The following is a 17,843-nucleotide window of genomic DNA, read 5'->3' on the forward strand; positions in this document are numbered from 1 at the left end:
TCAGATGTGACAAATTCACAGATTTCAAAGGACATCTTTCCAACCAAGCAGAAGTCTAAGGCACTGAGTCAGAGTACTGTCATAAAGCAGCAGATGACCCAAAAACTTCTTTGGTGTTCTGATAACAACCTCTGCAGAGGGGGAATGATGGACTGCAGAGTGAAATCCTTTAGGGTGCTTTGCTCATAGCAAGACACATATTTGTTGATGACAGACTTGGAAGCTGGGTTATAGATGCCCAGGCTACATTCCTTCTACCTGCAGGTACAGGGACCTCAGAATCATCTACTCTGCATTTCTGAATTATCAAAATATACAAAACACAATAAGGAACACTTCACTACGACCGTCTTCCACAAAGACAAGGACCCCAAGAGATAGCAAAAATACTTCTCCGTAAATTTAAAAAATGGTAAATTAATTTCAGCATTAAAATTTTGTCCTTAATTTCTATTATGAGTTTATGAGATTTCAGCTTCCATCGATTGTTTCTTCTTAGAATTTTGTTTGTTATATTATAAAACATTTAAACGTCTGTTTTTTCCTCTTAAACTTAGTTTAGCATTAGTTCTTGAGCTTCTTAATGAACAGATTGATAGTAAAGTACTAAATTTTTCCTTTTTATTCAGCACTGAATATTTTTGTGGCTCTATTATTTTCAACATAATCTTTAAAATGTGGACAAATTAAAAGGCAAACAGCATTCCAGTTTTCCCACTGACATTGGTAAAAATCACTACTCTGTTTCTCTGGAATGTCGTAATACTTTTTAACACTAGCGCTGTGGGAGGTCATGTGGAAATTCTTGCCTGTTGGAATCTCAAATTCTCTTCAGAGTTGGTTTTACAGATGAATGTATCTCATTCAGAATTTGTCTCTCTTTTAAGCAACATTTTGCAACCAATATTACTCAGTATGCCTGTCTTATTTATCATGCTGCATCACTTAGTCTCAAGGAAAAACTTATCAATGCATGTGACTGAAAGCACATCACAATTGCCAATGACATTTAATTAACTGGCACTGTCTGCCAGCTCAGGATCAACAATGCAACAAAAAAAATCTTCATACTAGGTAGACACTTTAAAAATGGCAACAAATATCTAAAAAAGGTAAAAAAAAACCTGTATATAATTAATCCTCTTAAGTAACATCACTCAAATATCCTCACAGGCTGTGCTGGTAATGAGCAAATCCACTCTCCTGGGAGTTCAGGCTCCCCTACTTGCTCACCCTGCCTCTCAAAACATGGGTTTCCAACTCTGGCTGTTCCCATGCTACCTGCCAATGGACAGGCTGGGAAGAAAGCACTCCCAGGTAGTTCATGCATGCTCTTACAAGGTGCAGGTCACCCTGTGCAGTCACTCCATCAGACGGACATTGGCTCCTCACAGTGCCCAGCACAGCTTGGTCAGACCAAGCCAAAGGTTGAAATGAAAGGGGTCAATGTCAGGCAGCATCACAGAAGTGTTTTTCCTCTGTTTCTCTAACCTGTCCAACCATTGATGCTTTAAAAGCTTCATGTTTCCTTCAGGTTCTAATTCAAGCTTTGTTTTGTGGCTTTTTTTTATTACTGTTTTTGATTATTGGAGGTGTATTTGTGCTTTTTCCTAGCTTAGGGATTTGCTTCTGTTTCTGGGTTGGTTTTTTTTTTTCCAATTCTCCTCTTTAGCGTTATCAGTTTTGGGAAATGTCCTCTCAGTTAGCTCAGTTAATCTTATTCACTCAGTTTACCCTCACAAAACCATCCTAACAGATGTTCTTATCAAGGTCACACTTAATATAAGTGTAATTTTCTGTCAGTGATTCATCTTGAACATTGGTACAATGTTAGGTACAATTATGGTGAAAAGAGTTAAAATATCTGCATAATCCATTAAAAAATATTTTTCTCACAATACTTTTAATCATCTTACAAGTGCTTCTAAGCTACATAAATATCCTATGTTTTTAAAAGTTTGAGTGTACTTTGTTTTTATGGTAACTTCTATCGACCAGACAGGCAATATAAAAGGGTCCAGTAGTTTGCTTCATAGAAACTACTCCCCTAAAACACCATACTATTGACATTAAATTTTTCCCTGCTTTAAGTTTCTACCAGTTGTATCCTGCATTGTATTTTCAGTTACTTTCCCTAAAATTTATGCCAGGTGAAATGGTAATGGTTACCACATCCGTATAAGTTTCACTCGTATCATTAGAATCCTTCCTAGATTCAGACTCCAGAAAGCTTTCTGGAAAAAGTAAAACATTACTGTTGATTTAAGAATATTTATCCCTAATAAGTATTCCCCAAAATCCTTTAATTTGCATTCTCTCCTCACAATAACATTTTTAATAATAATTTTTTTAATAGTAATTGAATTATTCTGATAGTTATACATCACTACTGCCAATAGCTCTTTACAGGATGTGGCAAATAAAAACAAAACAGTAATACTCCTTTATTTCTGGTGCATTCCAAGACTACCACACAGTCCCAACACTTCTGTCCTATGACATCAATTGTACTCCTTTTATTTTTTAATAGAGGTTGTTATATGATTTCCTCTTCTTTCCCTACTATGTAGTAGTTTGTTTTGATATCAGTTTTGGTTCAGTTGCTAATTTTTTGCTTACTTTTCTCTTGTATCAAAGACAGACTCAAAGTCAAATATGAACTCTTTTATGAATTGGGTTTTCCTACGGCAAAACAACATACTCCTAGAAACTGACCAGTTTGTATTCACAGCCTTCTGTTTATGTCCTTTACAATAATTTTTTCTCATTTTTCAGGTTTAGAAGATTGGTATTTCTGAAGCAGCATCATTGACTACTTTTCATCTTTGATTTGCCATAGGCAATCATCGTCTTTCTTTGCCACAAAAAAAATCTTATCTGGATGATATTTTAAATTAGATGTAATACCTTTTGTGATAGGAATTTATTATCTATACTTCTTTGCAACTTTTAATGACATTCTACTACTGCTGCATGACATTTTCATACATATCCTCAAATATCCTGAAATTTCCCATTAAAAACGCAATTATTTTTTCCACATGTTATGGAAAGTTACCTAAGGACTAAGCCATTCTCCACTACGGTTTCATTCAGTATCCTTAACAGATACCTCCAGGCCTTTACTTAATGTATGTAACTCAATCTTCAGGGCCAGACCACTCAGGAAAATGCACATTACAGAAAGAGGGATATCAACATGAACATTCACTGAAGGTGAAGTTTTCTGACCTCTTTCTGGTTCAAAGGAGAAATCCATTATGGTTTTAATTCCCTGCACCATATACAGTCAAAATTCACACGGGCGTTAAATGCAATAAAGCTCTTATTGAGGTAGTGGGCTGTGCACTGCATATGAGCAACCTGAAAGGCTAATGGGGTCGCCATCCTTCCCCTCTGGTAGCTGTGTCATCAACAGCCTTAATAAAAATGAACCTCAGTCCTTTAAAGGATGTAACAAATATAAAAGCTTTCCTCAGGAAAAATAATATATTACCACTTGTAGAAGAAGCTGCCTGTCCAACTGTCCAAGGGCTCACAACTGAGTAGGGGCAAAGAAAATCCTTGCCAAACCAAACAGCTAAGAACCCCTAACACAGCACACGTGCCCTTTGGAAAAGAAGCCCATGGAATTAAATATATTTTGAGTACACTTTGTTTGAAACTCACATGTATTGAGGGAGGGAAAAGTATGGTTCCTTAACCCACTTATTTCTGTCCCTGTAAAGCCTCTTCTAGCTTTTAAAAGTTAAACTATAAGATTTTTGTTAAACTGATTGTAACACTTTAACATATTCATTCATTGACATACATAATCAATACACAGAGATTACACCATCCTAAGGACTGAGAATTCAGACCTAAAATATGTAATTTTGAAAAAAGCTGCTTCTGTTAATATAAGATGAGGTTTTGCTGTGGCAGTGAGATTAATTCATCAATTATTCCATAACACACTGATGAAAAAGATGCTCTAACACCTGGAATGTCAGCAGGGATGGCAAAGGAACACGGAACCTTTGGAAATTTTGAAGCTTGTAGCATATTGACTCAAAATGGTATTTGGATCATCTTTTTATATCTGTATATATAAATACTTATTCTATTATTTATTTCTGTAACTAAAGAAAAAAACAAAAACAGACCTACAGCGCAAGATCAGTCCTGCTGAAGTAATTACTAAATATCTGATTGAGCTGGAGCAAAACTGGGTTTATGGTCTCACAATGACAGAAGAAAAATTTAAAAGGAATTAAACTGGTTGCATGGAAGGATTGCTACAGAACCAATTAGCCCATACACGTTACAATGCTAAATGATGACAAAAAAATGGGCATTAGTGAAAAAAACCCCAAACAATTCTTTTAATTTATTCCTGCAAGACAGAAATTTAATTTATACCTGTTCATGGACAGACTTGTCTTATATGAATAGTCCACTAATAGCTGTTTTTGGAGATTAACAAGAAAGTAAAATGTTGGCCTATAGCTGATGAAGATCCAGCATGATGAAACTTTCATCCTCTACTCTTTACCATAGTAAGTTCCAATCAAGACAATGGAATCTGATGATCTTCAGCAATTTGATGAGTGGGCATAGTGCATGAGAAGTGAGGTGAGTACCCCCCATGCAGTCACAGATGGCCACCTTTCTGCCATTGCAAAGATTCTGGGGTAAGTTGAAAGTATATGAACAGAATAAGTGCATGCTTAATGTCTTAAGATAGTCTTCAGCTTAAGATCATGTCTAAGGTGTGAGGAAACTCTCACTCTTGCTACACCCCCACACCGATAACCAGGCTCTTTGTGTGCTTGGCTTTATTTCCCATGTAACGTGGCATGGGAGGGAAGAGATTATTGCCATGAAAGTGAAGAAAGGCTTGGAAACAAAATCAAAATGTGCTGCAGATCTGAAGGACACTAATATTTTCTGGAACTTACTATCACAGTTTTTCAGCATCAGGTCAGATCCTTTGGGTAATCATTCTTATATGTATGGTGAAATAAAAGCCAACTCCTGGATCTTCTAGAAGTCCACACAAATATAAAAGGAAATTACATTCATATTTCTGAGGATTATTTTAATGCACAGGACTGTATGAACCCCATATTTCTATAGTTGTCAACTAACTAATTCCTTAAAGGAAAAGAGCATTACTGAATGCTCTGAATTGCTGCTGTTTTGCAGAGAAAACAACATTTATTTTACTTATCTTGCCGCGAAATTTCTGAGTAAGTTTTATCTAGTCACAAGTGAAATATTTGTTGATGGAGTCTTCTGCTTTTTTTGAAGGTGGTTTGTTTCCTTTTTAATTCTTCTGGTTCCTGGTTATATTGCTCCCCCACAGTCCTGACATAACAAGTACAAGCTTGGCAGCAAAACTATGGTAGATTTTATTCGGTGGTCTGATGCTGCCTCTCTCCCTTTCATGAGAAGCAAAGGTAAATCTCATCTTAGCACTGTGAAAACAAAAATTTCAAGACTTATTACAGTGGTATTCATATTTAAATTTACACAAGCTATGGTATATACCTGAAATGCATTTTAATACGCCCAAGGAATATATTCAGTCCTGGAAAGTTCATTGTTGCTTCTAATTGTCAGTGACTGCTACACTTTGCTTGCCCGCAGCTATCCAATTAACATATCACCACTACAGAAAATATTCTAATATGCTCAATGTCCTAACAACAAGTCTCACACTCCACTTCTATCCAACAATCTCCTTCTAGTTTGGTTTCAAATAAATTAGCAAATATCAGCAAAAAGCATAGGCAGATATGCCATCAGATAATGCAGCCTGCAAGCACCCTTTCCATTGCTGTGCAAAGTTCTTGTGGAGATATTCCTGGTAGTTTAGAATGTCAAGAGAGACACAGAGAGAGAAGGAAAGCTCAACTCCAGAAGTGGAAAACATGTAACTTGTGCCCTGAGAGATCGCTATGGCAACATTTAAACAATGAACAGAAAGCCCTGCAGGATTCTGCTCTCGCTTCCTTGGATACCAAATGTAAATCCTGATTCTCTTTTATTGTGTGCATGCACAAGCGTCTGATTTTTGCCTTTTTCACTAACATATAGCAAAGTACCCAGGCCCCCTACCAGGAACTATGCATTAATTCACTTCCATGTATTGCAGCTTGTGAATGTGCAACTGAAACACACCAGTGGCATAATCATCTCAACTCTCGTGTGCCCATTCCTACCCCTTAGGACAAAAAAAATGGCCATGACAGTACACTTCAATAACAGGTATCCTTTTTTTTCTTTGTAGAATAAAATCATTAAATAAACCACTCTAAATTGTCACAAGCCAATCCCCCAATGTCTTCTGCCATGACAGGAGGCAGGATCTTTTCCAAGGGCTGCTCCTTCTCCAAGCTGCTAGACTCGAGCATGCTGCAAGCCTGCCTTCCAGATCAGCATGGCTACTGCTATCCTAAATCCTTCTCATCTGGGCTATCCTGTGGGGCTGCAGGAGGCTTGTTTTTCTTTATGATTTTCATACAGCAGCTGGCAATGGGATGAAAGGCTCCTGAGAATACTAACCCAAAATTCAGTCAGCTTCACTACTCTAGAAAATACTTAGTAGGTGCCAATTGCATATCTTTAAAGTAATTTTCATCCCAGACTGAAAACGGCATTAATTCCAGCACCCTTCCCTCTCTCCTTGTTCCCTCACTAGCAATCAGAAACAAAAGCCTATCTCCAAGCCAACACGAAGCCACTCTGGCTAGACCGAGATGGAGGCTCTCTCATGCTGCTGCTGTGCACAGTGCACTCCTTCAGTGAATAGGCTGCAACTTGGATAGCCTGGCTTGGGATTTTGCACCAGCACCAAGCTCTCTCAAAACGTGCTAAAATCCTGCCCTGAGCCCCATCCAAAATCTTCCTTCCTCATACTGCAAGAGCAAGAATCTTCATGCCAAATGGGAGACAGCTTTTTAGGTCACAGGCAAATAATCTGAAAGCCTACATATAGGAAGCCATAGCAACACCTCTGGAATGCCTTTGTTTTTCTCCAGTCCCACACAATTGCTTGTATTGGCTCACATCTACAGCATTTTTTCTTGGGTCTCACCTAATCTGAAATCCCATTTTTCACTTGTCAGCGGTATCAGGCTGGGAGATATTGTGACACAATTTGCCGCTCCAGCAAACTGAACCTGCTTCAATTCTAGATCAGTACAAATCATGCCTGACATGAGAAAAGACACAGACCAGCCACCCCCTTGCATTAATAACTTACACTTTGCCTGAGGTTTGAGGTATGTGATCTCTGACCTTCTGGAAAGCAATCACACCAAACATATCAGGACCTTCCAATGCAGCTTTATCTTTCCTCCTGTACAAGCATCTAGTGCCTAAATATACACATAATGGCTCCCTGTACAGTGCCAAAATCCCAGCTGCCTGGGGTCACTACCAAAATTATCAGCCATGGTTTGAAGAGGAGACAGCCTTAAGGACCAACATATGCCACTGAATGACACACCTGTGCTCAGACACCTGTGAGGGAAGCAGCAGACACAGCCAGCTCTAGACTCTGAGTGTTGCTTCTCACATAGCTGGATGTTTGGATGAATGTTTATTATTGACTGTTTATTTTATGATCAGCCCTTTGGGCTCTGGATAAGCCTCAGCACAAATTCCAAGAAATGCTGTACTCATTCCCACTTCGTTATTGAATGAGTTAAACTCTGGGTTGTTCCACGTGTCTTTTGGCTACTGTATTAAGTGAATGATTCACTGAAGTGTGAAACTGTTGCCTCTTTGGAAGCAGACACACATCCCTAGCTTTTTAATGTTGACAAGGTTTGCCTATTTCAGCCCAAACTGGTGACTAAAATTTCCCAGTGCTTCCTTATCACGTCAAGAAAATAATCCTGCTAGTTATTGTGCAAAATGAATGGGGCACCTATGACAGCTTTCTATCGTCCAAAACTGGATCTGCTCTATCAAATTTTCTGTTTATGTGTTCACTTGACAGCAATCCAGGGAAAAGCTTGGAGATGCCTTTTCCTTAGCCAGCTTCTTTTTTCCTTCAGTAATTACTGAGCAGCAGCTTAACATAAATTTAGCTTTTCTATTACAGCAACTGCTGATGTAAGTGTAGCCCACAACAGGACACAGACTTACCATGATAAATGAAGGAATGAACAAGAGACAATTTTGCACTTTTTTCAGTTGCTGACAAACTTATTACCCATTTAGTGTCCCATCAGAAAACATGGGTCCAGAGGAAAAAGAAAAAGGAGGCTAAAGCACTTCACACTAAAACAATTTAGCTATATTGAGAAAGATGAAAGTAATTGGAGGTGAAAGAAACAATTTTTGCTGTGCCTGCTTTCTTCTTTTTCTGAACACAACTGCACAAAGGGTCTGATTTGTTCGCGTGGCCAAACAAAAACTCCCAGAGATTTCCTTAGGAGCAGAATTGCTCCTATCTTAATCCTTTTCAAGTAGCCAATGTTTAAGAGGCATGACCTCCAAACAGAAGCACATGGGACACATTTGAGAGGCAGAAGTTCTCATTTCTATTATGCCAAAAGATTCAGGACATTTACATGAAGTAACAGTAGTGATATAAGTGAATGAAGGGGAAAAAGGGAGGAGGCTAATAATGGTTTATGCATTTATCCAGGGAAATTACAGCTTTGTTTTGTGTTGTTTCATACAGGCAGCTTGTGAAGTGAGAAATGCTGCCAGAAATTAGGAGCTAAAATCTGGATCTACCAACACTTCTTTCCTTCCTGACTGCTCTCCCCTTCACCAGAATATTGCTGCTAGAGAAGAGTGGCAAAGCTAGTTCTGCACCCTGCTTGCCAAAAAAAAAACCCAAAAGCCAATAAAACCCCATTTCTATTCAATGGCTCATTTAATTAGCTGTTTCTCCCTCTCATTCTGCACCAGTTTTGGCCTAATACCTTCAGCTGGAGCCTTAACATGTGAAGGCCGAGGTTGAAGAGGGCAAAGGTGAGGGAGGACAGAGGGAAAGAAAGAAAAGTCCCTACCCACGAGCTATGCAGTCATGCCAGGTGAGGGGACGGAAGTAGCGCTCTTCCCCACAGGAAAACATGGACCTCTATTTTAAACATCATGTTATCCTCCCTTTATTCCACACTCCCACACGACATTTCTCCAGGAAGGGAGAGATATTTACTGGTCTGTTACACATTATTGCTAATTTGTGAACCCCAGCATTTACAAGCCACTTTTTAATTATTTTCATTACCACCACCACCACAATAATAATAATAATAATAATAATAATAATAATAATAATAATAAAATAAAGTCTCCTGACACCTTAGAGTCCTCTCACTGCTGGTCATTCCAAGTAAATCTCTTTCAACTGCCATGAAAGTCCACGGGGACCCTGAAGGATTCACCACAAAACCACAAAGAATTTCCTAGGAGATCCGGAGGGCATGGGTGGCCAGTACAGCAGTTCCCTAAACTCCTCTTCAATAGAAGAATGTCCTCTCTCTGCCTGTTACTGTCCTTTCTTAGCAATGGAGTGTAAAACATGTCATTTCTCTCACAGCTGCATCCTCAAAATCCATTAAAAGCCCCTGCCCCACACCCCCCACTCCCGCCAAAAGTCATCCTTCACCTCCCTGCTCGATTATAAAATGTTCCTGTTAATACACCATATTGATCTGCAATGTCAGACTGGATACCTGCATTCAAATTAGAGCCTTGAACTATTTAAACACTTAGTAAACAAATAAATCTCCTCTGTGCACCTAATTCCATGCAACTTGCATCCATTTGTAGAGACTGGGCAATCAGACAGCACCCCCCCGCCCCCCCCCCCCGCAAGGGCTTTCTCAAAAGATTTCTTAGCTAGTGAACATTTACAAATGCTACAGAGACACACGGGCAGGTGTCTGCAACACCCTATCAAGGCTCGAGTTTTAGGAATTTGAGCTACTGTGATAATTCAGTTCTAGCCTCATTCCTTCCCTTCTCTCTTCCCAACCCCCCCTCCAGCCATTATCAAAATACAGCCAGGTTCTTTATGCAGGTGGGGGGAAAGACCGAGAAAAGAGGCACAAGGGTGAAAGAAGAGAGGCAATGGGGGCACATTTCCTTTTCCAAAAAATAATAAAATGGAAAGTGTACTCACTGTATCCTCAAAGACTATCCAGCTGGAAATCCGAGTGATTATGAAAAACCAGGGTGGGGGAGGGGTTAGAAAACTATTTCATTTCAGCAACCAAACCAAAATTAAAAACAAGAAAGAAAATTAAAGAAAAAGGATATCCAATTGCAATTTCCCAGCAATTTCAGTCCATACAGGTGCCAATCCAACCCAACACTGCTGAACTCTCCCCCTCTGGCAATTTGCTTTCTTCTTCTCTGTCCTTTATTTTCTCTGTGGCTTTCAACTTTTCTGCTTAAAATTTCTGTAGTGGTAATGTCGATGGTTACCTTCACTGAAGAACAGTGGCTTAAAATAACAGGAAAAAAACAAAAATCCTTGAGGAGGATGAATGGTCCTTTTCCTTTCTGAAACTTTTCATTCCACTGTGGATTGTTTGCCTAGTTTCCTTTTTTTGAGGTTTTCTGCCTCTCTGGCTCCACTGCTCCCCATTGCTCTCTATTTGCTTTTTCTCTGGAGAGCAGAAATAACTGTATTTCCTTTTAAGCAATCCTCCATCTGTATTCTTTTAATGTAATTTTGTTGTGACACTTAAGATCCAGGTCTTGCCAGGCAATTTTCTTTTTCCCCCTTCTTTGCTGCACTATCAATTATCCAATCCATGTGTCTCCACATTAGAATGGGGATTCCCATTCTTCTTTTCCTCTATACCCCCACACTCCTTTAGAAAAGGATCTCCTTTTGCATTGAAATTTTTATTCCTGTCTGTCAAAACAATAAACTTTTAGTCTCTCTCCCCCCTCTCCAAAGATCTGATTAGATTTCCAATCACAACCCAGTGCGCAATTGGATTTTTGATTTCGGCAAGAAGCCAGCAATCCACAGCATCAGCACCCTCTCCTTGTTTCAAACTCCACGTTATATCCTTTTGCCTTCCCTCCAACTCCTCTGCATTTTCATAATTTCACATTAAATTAAATGAAGGAGGGAGGGAGTAGAGAAAAATTCAAGGTTCCCACCAGCTGTCAAGAATAAATCCATCACCTCGTTATTTTTTAAACACTTGGGATGGGTATTTTTAACGCCCACTCTCGCCTTCCCCCCCACCCCCCCGCTTCTCAAAATCCTTCAGACGTTAAAACTCCACCGATGGGGCACGAAGAAAACCGAGAATATGTGATTTGTCCTCTTAGCTGTAAATTTCAGAAGCACACTTTGCTTTTCATTTTAGCTTCCTCTCCATCTTTTGTCCAGCAGCTATATGAATCCAGAAGCAGCGAGACGGATAAACTTCTGTTTCTTCTTTGAGGAGAGAAGGAAAGGGAGACAGGAAGAAGGATAAAAGCTCTCCCGTCTCTGCCTCCCTTCTCCTCCCTTTCTGTGTTTCAGTGCAGGTCTGATCTCATTTCCAAGCTGAGCCCGGTATATTTCAGACGTACAAGTTGGATTTCCCTTCTGCACAGCAGTGAGTTAGTCTCCCATCTTCTTCCACATGCCAGTTATCTTCCCCCTTTTCTTCCTTCCTTCCTGCCTCCCTCCCTTCCAAGATGACACAGTCCCAGGAGCGCAGCCGCTTCTTTCAGCTTTTAGTTTCATCCCTGACATGCATAGCCCTTTGCACAGCCGAAACGCTTCCTTCCTCCTATGAGCTGCAGCTTGAATTCTGCCCGTGTGTGCATGTAGGGACGCATGGATGTGTAAATCCAGTTCCTGACAGCTGCTGCTGTTGCTGGGAGTAGCTCCGCTTTTCAGTCGCTCTGGCTTTCTGTTACTCCCCACCTTTCAGAGGCACCCTAGGATTTGCAAATGTCCCAGGGCCGGTCTCTCTAGCTACCCTCCTCCTTCTCCCCTTCCGTTCTCTCCCTTCTTCCTCTCTTGCAGCTTATTTTACTATTTTTTTTTTTTTTTTCTTTACCCCCTCTCTCCTCTTCTTCTCTTCCCCCCCCCCCCGCCCCCTTCCCTTTTTCTTTGCTTGTGATCAGTAAAATACAATTACCCAATTACCTCCCATCATCTTAGCACTGATTGGTCAATTGCATTAACACTTGATGTCAGGGAAGGGGGCCGGGAGCTGCTCCGACGTGGCATTGCTGCCACCTGCTTGACAGACTGGGAACAAACTCAGGGTTACCTTCAGAAATCTCCAAGCCGGAGTAATTGAAAAACAAGGGATCATCTTAAGGAAAGGAATGTCAAAACTCATTTTCTTAAAAGCCTGCCTGATTCTGACAGTTCAACCAGTATTCGCAGGTTCCAGCCTAGCTGCTGAGGCAGGGTGAATGACAGCAAAATGAAATGGTGTATAAAGTTGTCTTTGCAAAAGAAGTACAGGGCAACCAATATTCACAGGTACCAGCTCTGGCCACAGATGCAGAGGAACGATAATAATATGAAACAAGGTATAAAGCTATCTTTGCAAAAACTAAAACAGCGAATACAATTTGCATTGAAAGACAATCTGTTTTCCAATTACAGAAATCAGTGTTTGTTTAAAACTTGTACGCACATACAAATTACCTAAAGCTCCACTTTGGCCGTTTTTCAAGGGCAAAAGCCCTTTGAATGGCTTCAAGGTTTCAGTGAGTTTAAATCCTACCTTCAGTAAGCTGTGACAGCAGTGCAACAATGCAATGTCTAGGCTTGCCTATCAAATCTGGCACAGTTTGATTAGAATGACTTCTGACATGCAGTTTGGAGTTTTCTGAACCGGCTCCCCAACCTGGGTTCCTGGAGTACTGACTTGTTTGTTATACCTTATGTGTGTTACCTAAAGCATTCAGAATTGGGCTTGTGTCTTGTTTCTCTTGGGGATCTATGGAAATATTGCAGAAAATTTTGCACACATGAGGTCAAACACACTACTCGCTTCATAGAAACTGAATATGGATGATGTATGTGCTGGCATTTGTCTCTCTCAAAATCAGAAAGATATTATTTATAGATCTAACTCCTCCACACAACCCCCAAAAAAAGAATAAGTCAGGTACTTCAATGGTAATTATAGCAAACTTCAAATATTAAGCAGTAACTCTGAGTTATTCCATGCATATAGTAATATAACGAGCTCTTTACTCAGTCTTCTCCCAAATAGTCAAGTTATGTTTGGTGTCCTTACTCAGGCTTCAGCTTTTATGTGAAATTGACATACTTGAAAATAAAACAAAGTTTAAGTTCCATATCATATTAGAAGTTTTTCCAGAACTATAAAATCTATAAGCTAGCTGAATCCAGTCAAGTAACACTTACTGAATCATTAACATTGACTTTCAGATTTATTCTACTGACTCAACAGGCTTTCTAGTGAGAAGGTCCTACTAGATATAAGTTAAGTAACTGGAACCAGGCACATTTAGTATCTGATCTTTCTATCCCTGAAATCAGTGGCAAACACAAATTACCTGCAATGGGTAAAAGGCTGAGTGTGTAGCAATAATAAATAACTCAAACCTAACCATCTTTCAAAAATGCTAAAAAAGTCTCTGTTTTTTTTGGGGGAAGGTCGTGAGTGTGGTAGGAGATGAAGTTGCTGACAAGCAACAATCTTTTTCTCAGTTGGTGAGCTTATTTTGTTCCTGTCTGATTCACTGATGCTGCTGGAGTATTCTGGGTCTACAAACATCTTATGAGAGTCTTTTTCTTTTTACTACTCAAAATCCGAAAAACACAAGTTGTTTCTTTTCCCAGAAGGATAAAAACATCACAGTCTAATCTGTTTCTTACACTATTTTTTTTCCAAAAAGTTCCTGAAAAATTTCCTGCTATTAAAGAATCTGTGAGTGAAAGGGAAGGTTTCTATAACTGAATTAAACAAATATAAAGGTGTCAGGTGCAGAAGATACACAATTTTGGGCATCCAATCATAATCTAAGTCACAAATGTCTGCTATTGCTATAGTATCTCTCTTGATACAAAGTGATATTTATGGTAGAAAGATATTGCTGTGCACATTTTCAAATGACATCAAAATACACATTTCTAACAGATAACTGCTTAAATAGATTAAATATCTCTCTATATACAAAGATAATATATTTGCTGGCATACATGTGACTAAACTAAAAATGTAACAAAACTGCAACACGCTCTAGGCTATGATATGATCTCTCTTAAAGTTTGTTATCTTTAATACATCAATTAGGCTTTATCACCTAATAAACATAGAAGATAGTGTGATTAGCTTCTTAGAACATAACTTTATAACAATCTAGTTTGCAATATTTATAGGATGACATTCCACGCTACATGAACTAAATATCCTTATACTAAAAAAAATTTAAAAAAATAGAATTGCATTATATGTTTTACAAGCATATATGTCATGTGCATGTGAAACCTATTTAAAACAAATATTTTGGTAGCATTATAATAACTCATTCCTTTATCAAATGTTAAAAGGCTATCATGAACTCTGGAAAGAACAGTTACATTTTTTATTGTTTGTATACTGCCTTCAAACTTGCCGAAACCTGAGTATGGAAGGATAACAATATTCAAGTGTATGTACTGCCAAACCTTCACATCATAAACAGGAACTGCAGGTTGTTATACAGATTGTTATATACATTGTTTTCCTTTCCAACAGACGAGGCCAGTTACAGAAGTCTCTGTGTATGACTAACACTGGAAGAGACCAGTGGAAAAGACCAAATATTCACAATGCTCAGAAACATGGCTAAAGCCTAAGAGAAAAGGATTATGGCCCTAAACAAAGGAGAAGAGGATCACTATAACTGAATAAGCATAACCGAATTTTGAGGAAAAAAACAGTAAAACCAGACCGCTTTACTTAGACAAACTGAAAGCAATTGCAACATTTTCCTAAGTCAGTTGACAGCTCTGTCTTCCTTTTAAATAAAAATGAGGAAATCATAAAGAAAACTGTGGAACACAATATTCTTTCTATTTAATTTAGCTTTGCTGACAAGAACCTCTTTGCATATGGAGAGAGTACTTGAATTCTCTTATAGCTTACAACTTTCAAAAGGAAATAAAAATTGCTGACAAACATACTTTTGATTGCACAGATCTAGGATCAAGCTCATTAATCAATTTATGAATTCAATTGAGATGCTAAAACTCTCAGACTGTATAAAATACATCATCTATTATCTAACAGGAAGACTGTGAATTTTCTATTGTAACTGGAGCCCACAGTACATAATTTCTTGTTTATGTGATTTCACTGATTATTGTTCAATTCTTTTAATACAACAAGCACTAAAATCAGGTGCATAACCATGAGAATTAGCAGCTGACCAATACTGACTCATTTATTAATTTTTATGGGTTTTTTTTCTGATCGTTACCGTTCTAGTGAGAAATATTATTTTTGCAGGTAATTTCTACTCAGTCAAAATGGCTTGGAAGAAGTAAAAGATATCTTCCTTCCAGGAAAATCTGGGTAAAACCACAGCACATGATTTTGGCACACAGATGTGTACATGACTGTTCAATAAACTCATCTCTTCATAATATCATAATAACAACTGTTTCTGGTAAAGACGGAACCGGATTGTGGGGTTTGTCGTTTACATTTGAAGGGAATCACATTCTCAAAACTTCTGTATGTTTATTGCATGCTCCTTGTGCAGTTGGGTTAATAGGACAGATTTAGAATTGTTGTACATTCGTACAGATTTTCATCTTCCATGCCAACCATCCATGAGTGAAAACAGCTTGCTCTTTATTGCTCTTTATTCTAGACTTTCTAGAATTTCTCCTTATGGAACTGAGTCACATACTGTCAAAGTTTTCATTATGCAGAGACAAAACCAATTTCCCAAGCTGATCAAGAGCCATTCCCTTGCTGCAGAGAGGCCTAAGAGTATCCTGGGCCGCACCACGCAAAGCACTGCCAACAGGTCGAGGGAGTTGATCCTTCCCCTCTGCCCAGCCCCACAGAGGTCACACCTGGAGAGCTGTGTCCAGGTCTGGGCTGCTCAGCACAAGACATGGACAGAGTGGAGAGAATCAAAAAAAGAAGCATGAAGTCAACAGGAGCATCTTTCCTATGGGGAAAGGTTGGAAGAGCTGGGACTGTTTAGCCTGAGAAGAGGGGAATCTTATTACTGTCTACATGTACATGAAGGGAGGGTACAAAGAGGATGGATCCAGTGGTGGCCAGTGGCAGAAGCAGAGGCAGTGGACACACACGGAAGCACCAGAGGTTCCCTCTGAATACCACAAAATGTTTTCTACTATGACAGGAAGAGCACTGGCACAGGTTGCCCAGGGACATTGTGGAGTCTTCCTCCCTTGGTGATATTCAGAAGCCATCTGGACATGGTCCCAGGCTATTTGCTCCAGGTGCTTCTGCTTGAGCAGTGGGGATGGACTACGTAAAACTAAAAGTTCCCTTCCACCCTTAAGTATTCTACGATTCTGCAATTTAACAGTCCATAGAAGTATTTACATAAAAGGGAATACCACATACTTAACTGGTAAAAATATTTTTTTCTAAAGTGCTCTTAGTTTCTCTTATTCACTGTGGGCATAAGAGAGTTATGTGCTTAGCATTCAACTCTACCCTAGCAGAGGGTCTCTTTTACTTTCTAAAATGAAAGATGCTTTGAGGAAAACAAATATGAGAAAGGAAAACTACTAACAGAAAAAAGGTAAACATTTCCTAATTTTGCTTTTGGAATTGTGTTGCAATTCTGACTAGGACATACAAATTTCAAGTATTTTCACTCTATAACAATTCTGAGAACAGTACTCAAATCCTGTCACTTTCTTATGCCACTAATTTCATGCTTAGAATTTGGATTTAGAAGAATTCTCTCCTTTCTAGGACTCAGCACCATTGACATTAAGCTGTCGTGAATTCACTCCATAGGGAGGAAAAACTCCTTTGATTCCAATGGACCATCTCCAGATTAATGCAGGTGTAAATGAGAATAGAGCATTCTTCATTTTATATCCATGCCCCATTTAATATGTATTTGGTTTTCTAAATCACACAATTATAAAATCATTGAGGTTGGAAAATGTTAGTAGAGTGAAAAAGAAGGACTGTTTCTTTTAAATTGAATTTTTGAGAATGTAAAATTTAAGAATATAGACAACTAGACTTGGGCAGCAATGATCCATCTGTTTGAAAATAATATCTTTATAGTGTGACAGCCTTTTTTTCCTTCAGTGAATATTAAATAGGAAAAATATGATACTTTGACACAGAGATGAATGTATCAGACATCCTAATTTCTTCTCCTGTGGAGTTATTTTGACTGGAAAAATACAATTTCCACATATTGCAAATTTAATCCTAACCACATATGCTTCAAAACTTTAATGAGAGACAACCTAGCAACCATATTTTCCTACCTTGTCCTTATGTTTAACATACATTTAAAGTTAAATTCTGATACAGGGGAAAGATTTACCGTTTAACTTCTGAGCCAAAGAAAAGGTAACATTCAAGGTCTCTAAATTTTCATCACAAAAAGCATAATGGTTTGCTTAAACCATGCAAAGAAAGTTACAGCTTTCAATAAATTGGGGAGGAAAATAAATGTTGCATAGAGAGGGCAAATTGTCAAAGTGGAGAAAATAAGAAAATTTTGTGGTGAAATAACATTTCTGAAGGGGATAACTTTAATTTTCAAGATCTCTTTTTGGGTAACTATAAATAGATTACTCCAACTAAATAACTTCAGGTTGTTCTGTTTCCATGTCCAATATTGAGGAGTCATCTTTAAATGAGAAAAAAAGATTTAACTTCATCCTCATTTGTCAA

The 17,843-nt window shown here is 38.6% G+C and overlaps 1 protein-coding gene across 12 annotated transcripts in view; it reads right to left on the reverse strand.

Annotated features, from left to right (window-relative positions):
- Nucleotides 1-17,843, reverse strand: part of LRRC4C (leucine rich repeat containing 4C) — a 587,704-nt gene that overhangs the window by 77,498 nt on the left and 492,363 nt on the right. The window contains exon 1 of one of the 12 annotated variants that reach the window (XM_023927985.2): nt 10,133-12,084. The exons of 8 other annotated variants lie outside the window; for them this stretch is intronic. The gene's annotated coding sequence lies outside the window, so the exon portion shown is untranslated. Of the gene's footprint in view, nt 1-10,132; nt 12,085-17,843 lie in introns of those variants that run through there. 3 more of the 12 variants (XM_023927983.2, XM_086892227.1, XM_086892229.1) reach the window with 3 other exon arrangements.

This window comes from Cyanistes caeruleus, chromosome 6, assembly GCF_971803275.1.
Source record: "Cyanistes caeruleus chromosome 6, bCyaCae1.hap1.1, whole genome shotgun sequence".
Taxonomy (NCBI): domain Eukaryota; kingdom Metazoa; phylum Chordata; class Aves; order Passeriformes; family Paridae; genus Cyanistes; species Cyanistes caeruleus.